Source organism: Corvus moneduloides, chromosome 16 (assembly GCF_009650955.1).
Source record: "Corvus moneduloides isolate bCorMon1 chromosome 16, bCorMon1.pri, whole genome shotgun sequence".
Lineage (NCBI taxonomy): Eukaryota > Metazoa > Chordata > Aves > Passeriformes > Corvidae > Corvus > Corvus moneduloides.
Genome location: NC_045491.1, coordinates 3183696 through 3200430, shown reverse-complemented (window position 1 = coordinate 3200430; position 16735 = coordinate 3183696).

Sequence of the window (16735 nt, the reverse complement as noted above, 5' to 3'; positions counted from 1 at the left end):
CCAAACTGAATCCAGGATTTGAGGTGTGGCCTCACCAGTGCCCAGCACAGAGGCACAGTCACTGCCCTGGTCCTACTGGCCACACTGTTGGCCCAGGCCAGGTGCCATGGGCCTTCTTGGCCACTTGAGCACACCTGGATCATGTTTGTTCACTGTGGACCAGCACCCCCAGGTCCTTTCCCACGGGGCAGCTTCCCAACCCCTCTGCTCCAGTCCTGTAGCACTGCAGGAGGTGGTTGTGGCCCAAATGCAGGACCTGGTACTGAGCCATGCTCGTATGTGCTAATTACCTAATAATCACCTGATTAATGGTTTGATACATCAGTTGTCACACTGCAAACCAGGAAATACTTCCCTCAGAAAGTAAGAGGTCACTACCAAGCTTAATGTGAATTTAGTAAGAGCACACACACAGCTGCTGGCTCCAGGTGGTGGGCAGCAGGTCAGGGTCATGTCGTTTGCTCGCCTTGACAGCAATTCCCACAAAGACAGGAAAATCTTGTCAGTAGCACGTGTTTCTGCAGAGCCGCCCTAATTATAGCCGGGGTATGGGAGTATTTTCTGTGCAGTGGGACAGAGCAATGCCTCCATCCCTGGTACCCTCCTGAGCTGGGTGATGCTGCTGCCGCCGCCCTCTAGATGGTGCAGTCTGATAAAAAATTTGAGAAAAGACGGTAATTTGCTTTGACTTTTTTTCCTTCTTTTTTCTTCTTCTTTTTTTTTTTTTTTTTTCTGGGCAGAGATTTTTTAATTGCATTTACAGGAGGGCATTTTGCCAATGGCTGGGAACTGGAACACCGCACTGCTGGTAATTCCCTTAAGTGCAAGGATGGGAGCCTGATCCACCTGGTTTATGCATATTTTGTGAAACCTGGTGCACTGTACTGTATTGTACTCTGAGATATTTTGCACGTTAAGTTTCTACCTATATCGTTCTTTGTGATTTTTTTTGGTACTTATATTTTTTTCCTTTAAACCAGGAGTCTGTGTCAGGAAATGCACCGTGCTTTGGAGGTCAGGCTGTGAAATAATAACAGGCCTGAGTACAAAACCTGGAGCAATTGTTTTGGGTATTTGTAGCTCAGAAGCACAGGTTGCTGGCTGCAGATTTTTAGTGAACAAACCCAGTAGTGTATATGTTGTGCTGCAAAGGAGATATTTCACTAAGCTGATCACTGTCAAGTGGAACTGATTGGAAGACCAAAAAAAAAAAAGGAAAGAAAATGGGAATAGGAAAATGACAATTCTTAAAATGCAAAAACTGCACCTAAGAGAGAAGACAGCAATTTGAGGTGAAAGCCTGCTTTCGATTCACTGATGAAATACATTCACCAGCTGGAGTGAAAAAAGCAACATACACCACATGGGAAAGTGTGTGTGTAGGGATGGGCAGCAGCCAGCTCAAATTGGGTGCCATTTGGTACAGAAAATGAATGTGAGGTGGAGATGTATCTCCAAAAACCCAGGGCAGGGAGGGTTAAGGCAAACAAGAAAGATACTTGTTTTCAAGTAAAAACATATCCTAGCAACATCACTAGCCTAATATTAGGTGGAGATACTGAAGCTGACGCAGCCATGAGAAAGGGAGAGGTATCCAAAAGATACTTTCTGTATTTGGAAAGCTGCTCTCTTCTCACATGAGCTTGGCTGCTACCTCCTGGTCTGTCCAGCTAGGAAAACATTAGGCTAGAGGAAAAATGAGATTTAATTATTCTCACCACTAAGCATCTCAGAGGAAGTGGCCAAGGAAAGCTCTGGCCCGTGAGGAATAATTTTTGGGTAGCTTGAACACAGGACTACAAGGATGCCACTGCTACATCAGTATTGGAATGGGGCCAGCCATTCCTGCTTGTGGGACTTTTTGTCATCCAAGAGGTGAAGATAAAATGCATGGACAGGACGATAATTAATGGCAGTCAATTAGAAAACTAATTTTCTAGATAAGGTTTAAATTTATGAAGCTGGTAATTTCCTAGGTGGGATCTGACTGGAGAGGAGGTAGACAGGAAGAAGGTTTGCTTTTGATAAGGACCTGTGATGGGACTGTTCAGTTTGGGAGGGCTGGCAGGAGCTCAGGAGAGACTGGCACCGCCAAATCGAAAAAGCTGAGCTGGATGGAAAGTTGCAAGGGGACGTGAGTGCAGGATATACATATAATGTGGGGAAAAGGGGCACAGCAAAAGAGTGACCCACTCAGGCTGGAAAGGAGGCACTGATGTTGAATGGAGAGCATTAGGAGAACTGCCAAGGGGAGCAAATCACAGTCATTTCCTTGTGGCTTCAAACCAAGTGTAGTTGTCTTCCAGGTAACTGCTTTGGTCATATAATTACTGGGTCAGTCTGGGGATACTGGGTGAAATGTTGACAGAAGGAAGATCAGGTTTAGATCTGGTCTAGGGCTTCCTCCTGGCCTTTCACTCTGGAGTGATGAAAATCGTCTCTGAAGAAAGATTGATGGAGACAGTGCATGAGAGGAAAGGAAAAGCTGGAAGTTTTTTTCTTTCCCTTGTTCATGTAACCTGAATTTACTTGCTTCTTATCTTGAGCTCGGTAGAGTTTGTGCATATCCTCACCCGCAACCATCCTGGCCAGCGATGAAACAAAATGGAAAGCTGAAAATTTGTCTGAATTAATTTTTGTGGGTTTTTAATTTTTTTATTTTGAAATCTTTACATTTTCTTCTCAGTGTGCAATTGCTATTTCCAATGAGGTCTCCCTCTCCTGCCCTTTGAAGTGACCTTGGCTCAGACACGCTGGCCTCTCCTCCAGGTTGTGAGGGGGACAGCAGGACTGGAGCAGCTGTGACTCCTTCAGATCAGGGAATGTGGTGGCAAAGAATGTGGCTGCTTTTTTGCAATAGAATGTAAGCTCCAGTCCAGTGCATTTTTAAAAGTATTATCAGAAGTGAAAGGCTACATTTAAAAATGTATAAGCAGGGACTTTCAGCACTGCATGCCTTCATTCATAATTCACCAGTGCTCGTTTCTAAAGAAGATTTGATATTTTTACAAGGTAAATGTACTTTAAAACCTTTCTTTACTTTGCAGTGAATGTGCAATTAAGTGAACTTACTGAAAAGGAGAGGGAAGCAAGGTTTAGAATAGAGCTGCCCCGATAGCCATGAAATGATTGTAATTTTCCTGTAATTCAGCTTTGATTGGGAAATGTTGCTGCATTCCTGTTCATAGTAATGCCATGTTTGGGGCTGGTGGAGCACCTTTTCTGACAAGATCTCCAAATTTACAGCTGGTGACTATTATTACCTTCACCTTTATGCCTGAAGATCTGTGGCAGAGAGGACACAATTTTCAACTCCTGTCTCCCTGACGTGCCAGAGTCCCACATTGCTGAGACCAGTTCAGCAGACTGGTCTGGCCTGGAAGTTGCACCAGCATGTCCCGATACCCAAACCAGCTCCCAAGACCTGTTGATATACGTGGTGCTTGCACAGAGCTGAGCTGGGGGAAGGACTGAGGTGTTTACTCTGACAAGAGATCCCCACTGTTCCAGTCTCCACAGTAATTATGGGGGGCAAAGCACTTTTCAGGCACCTTCCCTGCACCTTTTATACAGGCACAGTGTGAGGTGCAGCCATTAATCAGACAAGCTGCTGGAGATAACTGCTAATTGAGAGCAGCGTGGCTCCCCGAAGTTCCCTCCCTCTTTCTATCCGTGCTGAAAGACACCGTTTGTTCTCTGTGCTGGTGTTGAGCAGGTTGTGGTTGGATTCTTCTGCTGAGCAGGGGTTTGGAGGAGGGACAGTGTTTATACAAAATACAGCCCGTGTGTGTGTGTGTGTGTGCTGAGTGCCCCTGCCCACAGCCACACCACAGAGTGAGTCCTGGGCGTTTCTATTCCAGTTCTGCAGGAAGAGGGAACACTGGGTGGCTGATAGGAAGCAACTGGAGAATTTCCATGGACATCTGACTTTGAATGTCCAAATGGGTGGCCACCAGCATAAAAAGGGTTTGCAGCTGGTGTCAGAAAACTCAGCAAGGCTGTGTTGGAATGCCCATTACATCAATGTAAGGAAGATATTTTTTTGCACTAATAATCCTCTTAAAGCCAGAGAGCCACTGGTGGGGGAAAGTGCTGCCCAGCAGCAGAGCACCAGAGCAGGACTTGCTGAGCCAACACAAAGAAATGAAGAAAAATCTGTAATCACAAGTCTGTCTGGGTAAATTAGATGGTAAATTCGTGGACAACACTGAAGTTCCAGCACAGTGAAACCAGAGTAAAAGGAATCAGCCAGACTCCATGTCCCAGATGTGCTACACCACACTCAGCAATCTCCAGACAAGGTCACTTCTACCTCAAACGCTGTGGAACAGCACCTGCTGCTTTATTTTCTGGCCAAAATCAGCATTTTCACTCTCATTCTCATTTTCTGCCGATGGATCCATTCCATCATGTTCATCCTGTCCCCCATCACGATCACATGCAAAGGGTGCTATTGAAAACCACATTAAGTCAGGATTAACTACAAGGGACTTTGGGTGGGACACACCCCTCTCAGGCACTCTTGCCCTTCTCCTTGGTGCTGGCTCACGTGGGGGACGAGAGGCATCAGTGGTTTGGGCCCCTCCATACGTGGTGGGTGGGACAGTGGCAGTCTCCTGGTTGCCTCTGGAAGGGCGTGGGGAACTATCACTGCCTGGACCCAAGACTATTCTTTGTTCCTGCCTGGTTTTGTCTCTACCTCAACCTTATTATTTGAAGGGAAGTCTTTCCAGGGAAAATGTGGGGGAAAAGCCTCTGTCCCTAACAAGGCCATTTGGGGACAGTCTCTGTCTAAGCTTGTTCCCTCGTAACCCTCAACTGGCTCTGGCTTTTTTTTCTTCACTGCTCTCTTCTTCATCCTTTAAGAGTTGCCTAGGACTTAGGGATGAAAGCCTGCCTCGTTCCCTCAAAGGATCAAATCCATTAGGCCCGTTTTCCAACTTGATTGATGTTTATATCTATTAATTGTTTTCCCTCTCATTTTCTGATTTCCTACTGATATCACAGAAAACCCCGAAGAAAACAATCTTTGATGGAGAATAACATATTTCAGAAGACAACTTCCCACCTCCAGTGTTTGTGGATAATTAGAAGATTGAATATAAATGGCTTGCAAAGCTGCTTATTAACGTATTTTTCTTACCATCACCTAAAATAGTCCATTTCTTTGTGCATTTTGGACATCCCAGGATCTTTTCCATCCAAAAGGCAAAGGTCACTCCCTCTCTGCCTGTTGTCCATGTTCTGCCAGCTGTGACTTTTAGCGATATCATATTTTTAGCATCTGCTGTGAGATGACTGCTGCTGTTTACGTGCTGCTGTATCTTCCGTGTGCTTTAGCAAGTGGGACCAGGCTGACCCACACTCTTCCCAAGGGATACAGGTCCTGCCAGGGGATGCAGGTGGACAAATGGAGGTGAAAAAACCCAGTGGCATCATGAGATCACAGGAACAATTGAGGTGAATTCTGGAAATGGAGATTTCCCTCCCCAGTAACCCTTGGCTCCAGATGAAGGGATGCATTAATGATGGGATGTGACCTTATCTAAGTCGGGATGAGGGGTTCTGACTTTGAACAAAGGCCAAGCTGGGAATTCAATGGAAAAATCTTTTGAGTCATAATATATGGCAAATTCATATTCAGGACAGATGGTATTTTCTAAAAGTAGCTGTTTACTCCTAGAATTACTCTTCTTCCTTCCTGTGGCATTTTTTCCTCATTCTGTGGTTCTTCTGCCCACAAACTTGTCTTTTTCAGTAAATTTCTAGTGACAATTTTAACAATCTCTTAAAAAAACCTATCTATAAAAAACCTCTCTCCCTGTCTGTGTCTTCTTACCTTCATGATCCTCTGGGGCAATATCATGCCCTAATTATGGATAAAAGTACAATATTTAGCTATTTTGGAAAATGTCTTTTGTCGTCATACAGGAGGTCTAATTAGAAGTTTAGTCCATCTTGCTTTTTGTCCAGATAAATGCCACACTCTCTATTTGTGTTGTTGCCGTTGATCCCGGCTAATTAAGGAAATCAAGATTAGATTGCAAAGAAATAAATTTTTTTTAGTTTCTTTTAGAAAACTGATTTCAGCTGCACTTTTGTCTCTTCCTTTCACCCTTTCATAAGGAGAGCAGACTGTTTCAGATTTCTGTCACCCTGATCTCTCTCCTGTGACAAATCCCCTCTGGATTTATGCCCAGATGCAAATCAAGACAGAGCAGGATTTGGCCCAGCAGCCCCAGCAGGAACTAAATACAGGATCTGGCCCAAATCATCAGGCACCTTATGGGGTAGAACTAGCCCCAATTAAACACCTTGAAGCTGCAGTCTGTGTCAGCCTCATGGTCCTGTGACAGGCCTTGGCTTTTGTATTTCCCAGGCACAGTCCTGAACATTAGATTTTCTGTTATTTAAGCCATATTTTCTTTCCGTTTGGACGACAGCGGCTTTCCACTGGCACCATATTCATTAAAAGGTCTCTAAGTCTGCAGCAGTATTCAGAAGTGTTGCTCGTTAAACCTTGGAAAGCAGACAACCTTCCTCTTGTATGATGGTGAGGATGAAAGATCTTTGTAAAAGACTTCTTTATAGAAATAAAAATAGTCCCAGAAGCACAGCTTTTTTTTTTTTTTTTCTTTTTCCTATTCCACACAGGTTTCTCAGTTAACAATTGCAGCTAATTTTGTCTTCTGTTATTTCTGGATATGTTTACGATAACCCCAGAATAATCTAACAGAGATTCTTCTCTTCATATAACTAATCAGCATTCTTGCTGTAGTGTCTCACTGGTACCCACCACCCTGGTTTCAACACTCATTTAGATATAAAATTAGAGACACAGATGATGGATATTGTACTATTCAAAATGTTACATTTTTTGTGTCTGCTTTTATCGTTTCACTTTGCACTTCTTATTAAATTAAAGGCATCCCGACTCTCAAATTATGGAGCTGCACTTATTTTAGGGATAATTAACAGCAAATGTAGTTATTAACTTGTTTGCTTGAGGGAGAGAGAGAAAAGGTAAGAGAATTATTGTTGGTACAGCAAAAGAAATTGGAGAAAAAATCGCTGGCTTCAGATTACACATAATATGTGACTGAAAAAATGGAGCCAAGCGGGAGCCTGCAACACCAAACTGCAGTTAATCCTGGCTCACCAAAGCTTGAAAAGCAGATTTTCAGCTGATATGCATTACACAGCACCTTGACTAGGCAGGCAGCAGCTCCATTCCTCTGGCAAAACAGTTGTCTGTGAGAGCAGAATTGATCTGTGCAGGAGACAGGGCTCTCCGGGGTCACGGTGGGCTCCCGCCGAAGGAAGGGGCTGTGGGAAGCCAGGCTGCTTGTGGCTTTGATCCTGACAGGGCAGGGCTGCTTCTGAGGCTCTGCCTGCTCCAGGGGAATCGGGGTAATGGGATCAGTTAAAAGGGGAGGAAAGATAACCCACAGACAAAATCCCCACTTCGCTCAGCGCAGAGTGCAGGGCTGGGTACCAGATCAGATGTCAGTCACACAGGGTGGTACCAGAGGGAGCCCAAACACCCCAGCAGTGGCAGCAGCATCACCACCAGGGCACCACAGCTGAGCAGGCGGGGCAGCAATGAAGAGAATTTTCAGTTAAAATATTGTAAAGCCACGTGTTAGGAAACGGTTCTGTTAATGAGCATTTTCAGCACCATCTTCTTGTTCTTATTAATTTTTCTCCTGTGAAAGAAAAGTTCTTTTCCTTACTGTTCATTTGAGTTTTGGTCTTTGGAACCCTGTTTTTTGTAACTATGTTAAGTTTAAAAAAAAATGGTTGGGCTTTTCCAGATAGTGTAGGGATTGGGATTTAGGGAGAAAAGTCCTACTGTTACTGTTAATTGAAAAAAATCAAACTATAGGATAACTCCTGAGGCTACATTTCCATGGAAAACTTTGTCCATCTTCCTTGCCTGAGTGGGTCCATTCTCCAGGGCTCTTCCCAATGTCCCTGTCCTCTTCTGGGTTTGGTCTTATATCTCCACCTCTGTTTTATGTTGCTGAAGTGGAAGCGTGTACATTATTAAAGCAGCTGCCTTAGACCCAGTCAGGTCTTCCCCATCAGAGCCTTTTCATAAATCTGGGCATGCACAACTTCAACAATCTTTAATGCTACTGTAGGGGTAGGAAAGAGCAGCTCCTTTCATTGGCAAGCACCAAGCATATTTCTGCAGTCAGACACAGAGCGATGGTCTCATGAGCAACACTTATTTCCACTATTGTTCATGCTCATGCCAAAGATTGATCTCTTTGCCCATAGCAGACTCTTTGTCTGATTTATTTGTGTGTATGAAAGGGACCCTACCCCGGGCTCTGGCTGTGGGCGGTCATTGCAAGGACATCCAATTATCAGTTCATCATTTTATTTTGATTAAATGATAGTTATGATGAACAGCCCCACTTGGATTGTGTCCTCTGCTCTTTTGTGTGGCTGTTAACACATGCCTAGCACTGGCTGCTCAAGAGACCAGCCCTTGCCTGCATGCAAAGCCAGCTGGACTCAAAAAGAGCCTTTGTAGTGACTTCAGACAACCTTGGAGCCAGCCTCTGATGTAAAGTATCACAAGCTGGTAGTGATAATATTTGCTTTTTCAATCACAGGAAACTCCACGCTTCTAGATGCAACCAGCTCAAATACATATTCAAATGAGAACACACCATAGGTGGGAAGAGAACTATAATTGCACCCAATTTTGCACTTGCACTTGTCCTCCAGGAGCTAAAATGGGATTTTTAATATACTTATTTTGAATATATGCATCTGCTCTATCATTTTTGCATAATGAGCACATTCCTGATACTTAAAGAATTAGCTTTCCCTCTCGCTAAGATATAGGCAAAACGAGGCATGCTGTTATTCATGTATTTATTTATTCATTCATTATTTTTTTTGTGTGAAGCGTACTGGGCAATCCATCTTGTTCCCAGGAAAACCCCAGGGGATATGGAGAAGGCTCAGCATTCAGCTCCAAACTCAATTATCACAAATCTCATCCCGTAAATTAGAACATGTTGCAGAGAAAGAAGGAAATGCAACTCCCCACAGTACATTCCCTGAAAGAAAGAGAGAGAGAGAAAAATGCTTTTGGACAGATGCCTTGAGAAATGCAGAGGAGGGAGCTTATCCAGTCACCTCCAGATCCATGCTGCAGCAAGGGAAGGGGCCATTAGCTGTTCTTCCAAATATGTTTTGCCATGTCATGGTTTCATAGACAGGGCAAAGTCCAAAGCACAGTGGAAGACATGGACAACCTACATCAGCCTCCACTCCAGGATGTATCTGGAGCTCAGGCATGACCCTTCCCTCAAAGGAAAGCAACTTTTATTGCTCAACTGAACCAAATAATGAGCTTTTATTTCTCCCTTTAATGACTCAGAGGATAGATCTAAAAGTATATTATTTCCCAGAGTAATTCAGATGCTAGAAACCCAGCAGGAGAGCACCTACAGGGTATTCCTGCAGCAGGGCTTAGGTCCATGGTAAGTGACCCATGTAACTCCCACAGACCTGCTCCACAGCTGCAGGGTGTGCACCAACACCTCCAAACGCTGTCATCAAGAGGTTTCCAGAAAAAATATCACCAGCTCTTGGGGTTTGACGTGCTTGCACCACCAGTCTTGCTAACAGGTTGACAGAGATGATATTTTCCTCCAAGTGACGTTCGTAAAAAGGTGTGATTCATAACCAGAATAATTGCTGTAGTCCTTCTACTGACTTCACTTCCAGCCAAAGCTGGACACCCACGTGTGCCTGGGAATAGGGGAGCAGGGTGTGCCAGGCATGCTGATGCAGCACAGAAGCTGTGGAAGTAGGAGCTGCTCCTTAAAAATCACCAATATTGGTGCATTGCTGACTTTACTTAAACAGTGGTTTTATTGAAGCATGTTTCCTTGTTTTACAAAACTTTTGAAACTTGTTTGGCTTCTGAATTATCCTGGGAAGTGCCATAGCCTTTGTGGCAGCGGGAGACCACTGTTCCTGGTGTCCCTACAGCTTTGCACTGAAGGTGCCTCAGATGGCCAAGTAGCACAGACAACCTAAACCATGTGCTGGTTTTGTTGAATGGCTGCAAAGGGGCTTGAAGGCTGATGAACAAATAAGAAGCTTATTGTCTGGCTGAAGCAGTGTCTAACCAGTCAGTTCACCATCATTTCTAACAACAGAGGGGACTGGAAAGCACTCTCAGGCTGCTCTGGGTTGCTGTCAGACAACATCCTTGCAAATTGCCAGCACTCCATGTTGGAATCATTCAGTCTGGGGTGCAAACTGTGGAGACCTGGTAAAAAAGTGTCTGAACCTCTCAAAATGCCAATCAGCCATCACAGGCTTGAGGTAGGATGCTCTAGTAAGAGTAAGGATGTGTGAGATGCTCTCACAAATATGCAGCAGCCTTGCCAGCTGGTTTGCAGGCTGCACAGGATGGTGTAGTCCTTACATTATAGCTCTGACTTCTTAGCCTTCCTTCTCATCCATTTTCTTCTGTTGCAAAACTGACCCAGGTAAACAGCAAAGGCGTTACTCTTTAATCAGCTATACCACCACCAGGTCAAATAAAACACTTGTACAACACTTAATTTTTAACATTCCTATTTCCAGGGTGTTTCTCAGAAGTTCATGTGAGCAGCACTGTATCTCTGCAGCTGCTCTAGGCTGGATCCAAAGGAAGTTGAAACAGCTGGGAAGGTTTCCATTAACTTCACTAGACTGGGTCCTGTAACAGGAAAATATTCCTAGTTTCAGGCTTCATGGGATGGCTCTGCCACTGACTCTTTAAGAGGTGAAAAAATGCACTGTGGGCACCACACATCCTGAACACTACAAAACCAATTTTTCCACGAGAGCCATAGAATCACAGGAAATTTTAGGTTAGAAAAGACCTCTTAGATCATTGAGCCCAACCATTAACCCAGCACTGCCAACTCCACTCCACCACTAAATCATGTCCCTCAGAGCCACATCATAAATCCCTCCAGGGATGGTGACTCAGCCACTGGCCTGGACAGGCTGTTCCAGCGCTTGGCTATCACTGAAACATGAGTCATGACACATTTTCTAACCTTATCTGAGCTTCTCCAGAAAGAAGAGCTTCCTTCCACTTCCTGCATCCAACCTGAAGACTGCCAGCAGGCTCCTCTTGCTCACCCTGCTCTGAACAGCTGTTAGAGCCTTCAGGACAGCAAGGAATCAGGGGGAGCACCCCACACAGACACTCTGGTGTTTGAGCAGTGCTGGAAATTCAAAACACCAAGTGCCAAGAAAACAGCTGGAGTCAGGAGGATCTGTAGGTACTGAATCAATGAGATTGGGTTTTTTCTTACACCAGACAAGGGGGTCTCTTGTGCCAGCAACGTTTACAGTCCCTCCTGATAAATTTAAGATGGAATAAGTGATTTCACCGGAAGTACAGAATCCTAGAATCGTTTGGGTTGGAAAGAATGTCCAAGATAATCTCATTCCAACATCTCTAGACCACCTTCCCCTAGACCAGGTTCCTAAAGTCCCATCCAACCTGGCCTGGAACATTGCCAGAGATTACCACACAAGCTCCTATTTTAGTCTATCAGGCATGTCACAAAGTGAGGGCTCCGAAGGCACAACCAATGCAAGGAAACTTGCTGCAAACAGCAGAGACTAAAGTTCACTACCAGTGTTTTAAAAAATCTCTAATTACTGTGCAAAGAGTTGGCTATAGATGCCTCAGGTTATAAATAATGAATGTTGGTGTTTATTCAGGCAAAACCCACAACCATTAAAAATGGAAATCCACTGCAAATCAGTGAAGCAAACATCTAGAAAAGAAATAGAGAGAAAAGATAAACAATAATAATAAATTATTAAAGCTTATAATTAAGAAAGCCATGGGAACATCAGAGAGACCATTCATCTGTGAATGGGGCAGTGAAAGAAGATAATGCACCTAAATTCTGCATCTGTGAAACTCTCACTGACTTCACTGGTTAGGAAGGAGGTGCTCAAAAATCAGCAGAAAGGGTTCTGATTTGGTCTAGAAAACAATGCAGACTTCATTCGAAATGCCTTTTATCACTGCTATTTATAAATGCTGCCTGTGGCAGAGATTCCTGGTGCATAAATTGTTGTGGTGGAGGACTATCACGAAAAGCTATGAGGAAAGCTGTTTGCAGTTTTGGATAGCCTGGTTTGCTTAGTTTACAAATCAGATTTGTCCTCCATCTCTAAAGCTCAGCCTGTGATCAGAGCAATAGGTGCTGCTCCTGGCTTAGGTGCTGGTGTTCACAAGAATAGATTTGACCATCAACTTGCCTCCATCATTTTGGGTTGTTCCTTTCCCCCAGCTTGGTCTTCCTCAGCTGTATTGCCTGCATTTTGCAGACAGCTTTAGCTCTCATTTCTCATTTATGTGTGCATGGGGGTTCAGGAGATGCAGGCAGATCGTTGTCCTGCCTTGATTTACGGCACCTTCTGCAGGCACCCAGGTGCTCCAGCGAGCACGGCGGGTGTACGGGGATCATCGTGTTCCAGCAGAATCCAGCACCACCTCTGCAGTGACACATGGCTGGTGTTAGTGCAGCCCCAGCAGCTGGGGGGCTGAGATTTTGTCTGTCATAAGTCACCCTGGGATGTATTTTTAAGTTATGTCAACTAGCACATGTCACAGGTGGTTTTGTGCATGTGTCTGTCAGCCAGCACCTTTCCAGAAGAAGCAACAGAAGAATTTATGATGAGACCCTAATGCTATTCATTACTGTGGCCAAGGCACAACGTGACCCAGATTCCCACATTCATAGGAGTGGAGAGTGCTCTGATCTGACATCTCCAATTTTGAGATGTTCTCCTTTGGTTCCAGCTGCCAATTCCATCTGCAAGCTGCTGGGTTTGGGCCCATAGCTGAGCAAGGCTCAAGGCATAACACGAGTTACTTGTGACAGGGGACAGGGCTGATTGTGCAGTAAGGTCATTTGAAAGAGAGGAGCTGATCTCCCAGCACCTAAATCCTCATAGAGGAGACTGGATACAAATGTGAGCATTCCCCTCATCTTGCTCAAAATCCCCTCAGCTGGTCATCATAATTACATCAGAGTTGCATAAATGGAAAACCTTGGAAAGTGTTTAAAAAGGTGGAGCAGCAGGTATTCCAGCAGCCCTTTCCTAGTCACAAGTATTTGCTCTGCCCTTGCATTGGAGGAAGAGGAATAGCTACTGCCAAATCAACAGCCTCCTTTTTGCTGATGCTTCATTTCTAACCATGGCCAGAACTGGTCTGACCTCAATTCGTCTTTTGACCCACCAAATTGAATTGCTTTTCATTTTTTTTTCTAGCCAGCCCCCAAAAGCATTGAAGTGGTACTTTACTGATGCAAATGTAGAAGGGAGCAGATAATTGAGTTTGATCTGGTCAGACAGAGTTATGGCTGGAGGCTACCTATGAATGACTTTGAGCATAAAAATATTATTCTCAAGAAATCCAGCAGCTTCCAACTGGTAATAACTTGAAATTCCATGTGAAAACTCATCCCCCAACACTCAAAATTTCCTCCAAACGCTCAATTTAGTTTCAAAAGAATTGTCCTTGTGCGCGCTTATTTCTGCGTATTGAGCCCCGAATACTTCAGTAAACAACCATTGGCAAGAGACTCCATAGAAACAACTGGCAGCTGGAATAATTTCTGGAAAATGAACCTTTACATTCAGTACTAGAAGAAAAGTTTGCTCCCTCAGGATGCAAATTATCGACGCTCTAGTGTGTGTCCAGCTCCAAGCTGGAAATGAGCACTTTCAGGCAGGGGTCACAAGAGCCTTGCTGACAGTCATTAGGTGGAGCCTGGCTGTGCCAAGGGGACGAAGGGCACAATGCCATTGCTGCAGTGGAAGACAGCAGGACATCCCCCTTATCATCACCATGTACAGGTCCATAGATGGAACCAGAACACCCTTTGGATGCTCCTCCCTGTAACGCCGACATAGACAAGTTCATTTTCAGTTCAGTGCTCAAGGGCAACCGTCAGGCTGAAATCCCAGTTTCCCTCCTCCTACACAACACATCTTGCTGCTGCTTACACTGCAATCTGCTTCAGGCTTCCAGCTTGTATATACATCATGGGCTCTGCTGATCACAACAGTGATACCTACTTCAAACAATGAGAGCTTTTTGCCTTCAATTTCCCTTTGATGCCTAAATAACAGGAAAACCACAAAAACAAATGAGGCTCTCCTCTGAATTACTCAGGAGAATACGGTAAGCTATTCTACACTGTCAGATACTGTTGTAATTAGGTGCTTTTAGAAATATATTATCCATTTTTATCTGTTATTTATTGTGCATACTGTATTCATCGTGCTGAACACATTATGCCCCTGACAGGCTGCCGCAGATTTCTAGGTGTGTTAATTGTCTGGGCCCTGCTGCTACACCCACTTTTGAGATCCAGACACAAACCAATTGAATTCTAACATTTATTTATCTTCCTAGAGCAAATCTTTTTGTCTGGTAAATATGTGGGACTCCTAAAGAGGTGTTACACCATCCTCATCAGTTCCTGGATTGCTGACCGAACACACAGTGACAGCCTTTTCAGAGCCACGGGCTCACGTGGCAACACCCTCTGCCTAAAGGCAAACCCACGAGGTTTCCAGAAGGAATTCAGACCAGCTATGTCTTGGGGCAATGCAGATGCACCCCAAAAGTGGGGGTTTGCCCCTACCTGGGCTGTACAGAGCCATCCTCAGGGCTGTGTTACCCCAAGAACTGAGAGGCAGAGCCACAAGTTCACTCCCTGGCTCCAATTTCTCGTCTCTCGTGCCCACTCACCCCCACCCACATAAAAAAAAAATAGTGGAACAAGGCAATAATTCTTTTCCCTTCCTGAAAACCCAGAAAATGAACATGAGTCAAAGCTCCAGCTGCCTGGCAGCGGGAATGCAAACACGCCAGAGCTTCCTGGTAGATACCAAGAAGAACTCCACAGCATGTTTAATTAATCATCCCTTCCACCCCTGCAATACCCTCCAGATCAGCTGTGTCCTCAGCTACCCTTGACCACAGGTGGGGTCTAGACTCAGCTCTTGCCATCCATCTCCTGAGCACCCCGCAGTGGGTTTAGACTTGCATTGCCCACGTGGGGCTAATTCACCCCAGTTTCTCATCAGAGGTACCGAGGAGGGGAAACCTCTCCAGCATGTGAGCCAGTGTTTCCCTTCTTCCAAGGTACGTGCAGGTCTCATGCCAAAGAAAAGCCTCCCCTTCAGCTTTTCTGTATGCTTAATTTAAGACTGGAAATGGGAAGAATTTTTACAAGTCTAGAAAGCTGTAGCACAAAGTTTATGAGGGGAAGAATCAAAGTCCAGGAGAAGGAAACTGGAGACCCTCAGAACTCTTTACAGTGTGGCAAGGATTAACAACCTTTAGCTCTTTATACAAACACTACTTATTCCATCCTAAACAACACTTACTCTATAGAAACACTACTAATTTTGCTTATAGGAATTCAGAATCAGATCCATAACAGTAAGTTCATATCCCTGACAGCACCAGGCAGCCTTCTGCAGACACCTTCAGCTTGAACCACCCTGCCAGGAGCTCCTGACCTACACCCAGCCTCTTAAGAGCCAAGGCCTCCACTGATCTGATCCCCTCTGAGCTAAGAGGCTGCCAAGTGCTACTTTCCAGAAGCAAACCAGGTTTGCTGAGCTGGCCCTGGAAGCAGAAAGCAGAGCTGCCCTGGGAAGGTGATTTTAGAGCTCCTCTGCCGTCCTGGCACAATTTCATAGTGAGAAAAACCTGCACCTGCAGGAAAACCACAGCCAGGCATTGAAGATAGACCAAGGATAATATCACCCATTTCACCTGTTTATAATGTCGTGTTTTGGGGGTTTTTTTGGCTACTGGGGAGAGAGCATTGCAGTTCCAGTGCTGTGTTGCAGAGGAATCCTTGTTATGATAGGTGGGTCTTCAAAAGTGAAAAAAAGCCATGGGATAAAACAGAAATTTTCCAAGTTCATGCACAGTTGAACAATTTGAGATATTCTGTTGTCTTTATATGCCATGTCTGTGAGAGCTATGGGAATTCAAAATGGGCCATAAAATATAAAAGACGTGTTTTTTAGTGATAATATACCAACCTAAGAAGTGAATGAGCCCATATAGCAGCTTTTTCTCTCATTCAGAATTTTAATATGCTGAAATGCCTACATTTTAGTCTACCTGGCTTTTAAAGTATATGGTTATGAATCTCTGTGAAAAAAGACATCAAATGAAACAAATGGCAGCTTTGAATTATAGTTGTGATGAACATTGTCATAATAAATTCTTCCCTCACCCAGAGGAGCGATGAGGGATTCCTGCTGTACCACACCATGTTTCCACAAGTCAAATACAGCCACGTGTTCAATTTATAGCTTGCTTTTGGGCTGAAAGTCTCCACACATCAATGAATGCAGCTGAGCATGATTCAAAACTATTTGGATAAGAATACCATGTTTCCAGCTAATTTAGGCTGAGATTTCCTAGGTTGTGTAAGGGCTTTTGCAGCCCAAGTGAGAGGCACTGGTGTTTCTAAACCCTCTGGGCAGCAAGTCAAGCCATAATCTTTGAGAGGTGTTGCTCTACAGCTATCATTGCAAGAGGAAGGGATGCTGAAATGACAGTCAAAACAATGCTTTCATAGGAAAGATTAGCCTTCTCTACCACCCCAGCCCTTATCAGCGTTTCGCTGAGTATTAATCACCAATTCCC